This window comes from Limanda limanda, chromosome 21 (genome assembly GCF_963576545.1).
Source record: "Limanda limanda chromosome 21, fLimLim1.1, whole genome shotgun sequence".
Classification (NCBI taxonomy): Eukaryota; Metazoa; Chordata; class Actinopteri; order Pleuronectiformes; family Pleuronectidae; genus Limanda; species Limanda limanda.
The window spans coordinates 17,103,476-17,105,440 of record NC_083656.1 but is presented as its reverse complement, the minus strand read 5'-3'; positions in this window follow the sequence as shown (position 1 = coordinate 17,105,440).

Genomic DNA, 1,965 nt, shown 5'->3' with positions numbered 1-1,965 from the left:
GAGTGTAGCAGAGGGCAGCCTGTTATAAAGACACTCTTATAGATAGAGCTGCACATGATGTCACTGAAAACATTGTCATGTCATTGCATTGTAAAACTGTAGTGGAGTAGAAAGTACAGATATTTTAAATCTACTTAAGTATAGATGTACTTCCTAACATCCCACCACAGGATCACAGGATATTTTATTCTCGTTTTCATCTTCATAATAAACATAGAACAGGTCCATCAAAGCCATTGATGTAGACTTGTGGTTGTTTCCTGCAGGACCCCCGGCACTATGATGATGTTTCCACCTTTACAATGCTTGGAAAGTGCAAACCTCCACCAAGGCTGGATGGCCACTTGATCACCATTGTCATATACATGCATTGAGATAAGATACATATTGCTGCTAAGGCCCTATGGTCCCCTTATGAAACCACATTTAAATTCACCGGATAATTTTTTCATCAAGATCCATGAATTATTGTTTGAACCCAAGCCACATCCTTCATGGAAATTGGTTCAGTTTTGGAGTCATCCCCTGTGTTTTTACTGAAACCTCAAATGGAACATGAGAAGTGCTTCAAAAGAGGGATTGATTGTTCCTGATGTTTTAGTTTTATTTCCCTGGAGAGAAGTTGCCTGTGGCTGTGTATGTTCTCCCGCAGATTGCCCAATGTGGCACACACAGCGTAGATAAATAGTTGTTCTTTCTTCTGAGTCAACCCATTGAGTTCTAGATGAGCTGAGTCACAAGAACAGGATGAGTCCTGTCCATTTGTCTGAGTGTGATTAGGTGCAGTGGCAGGGATTTAGAACCACCTTTAACACCTGATGTGTGGACTGATGGAGCCAAGAGAAAAAAGCCTCTCAAGAGAAATCACAGTAAAACTGACCCTGGTCTTATATGATCCTCAAACTACTTCTTCTACAATACTATTGTTCTCCCCTAAAAGTTGCACAATTTACAATCTTATACAAAATAGAATTAGTCCGATTTCGGTGAATCATGACCCAGGCCTAACTAGTTCAAAGTTCTGGCATGATGAACAATGAACAAGGAATGTGGGGATATATGACAAATGACCTGTGTCTTTGTAAGAGTTAGGGGACCAGTGGGAATTGAACTGCAACTCCAACCCAGTCCACTCACGCTTTGTAAGGAACACAATGAAACCAGGTGAGCACGAGGATCGTTTGTCGGGGACACTGTGGCATGATCCGGAATGCAGATTACCATATAATTCAGGGTGAAGGAAGTAGCTTTACCCCAATAAAATAATATGTGGCAATCATGTTATTCATATCAAATATTTGGCGAGTAGAGAATGTGCCCGTGAAGCATGAGCACAGGATTGTGTAAACATAGGAGTCACAAAGCCGTTTCCCATAGCCTACAGGCAGTGTTCTGCTCCATGTGCCACTCCCAAGAGCACGGGAGGAGGCTGGGGAAGGAGGGGCCTGCCTCCCCAGCCTCAAGCCCACACAGGTGAACTTGGCCAGGGGTGGAATGCAGCAAGGGGGGGGGGGGCCTTGACACACAGAGGTGTGGAGCTCTCAACTTGTAACAGGGTGGGGAAGTGATAGAGGTACAGGAAGGGAGTTAACCCTCTCAGTCACAGCTGCTCACCTGGGACAGGGAAGGGAAAGTGTTTGTGTGTGTGTGTGTGTGTGTGTGTGTGTGTGTGTGTGTGTGTGTGTGTGTGTCTGTGTGTGTGTGTGTGTGTGTGTGTGTGTGTGTGTGTGTGTGTGTGTGTGTGTGTGTGTGTGTGTGTGTGTGTGTGTGTGTGTGTGTGTGTGTGTGTGTGTGTGTGTGTGTGAGAGATAGAGAGAGGGAGAAGGAAAGGGAGAGAGGGAGAGAGAGTGCGTGTGTGTGTGTGTCTGTGTGAGTGTGTGAGTGCGCAGAAGCTAAAGGAGGGATCAAGTCACAACACACAGTTGCATTCACTCAGTTGCTGAGTCTCACTGTCATTCATGTCGC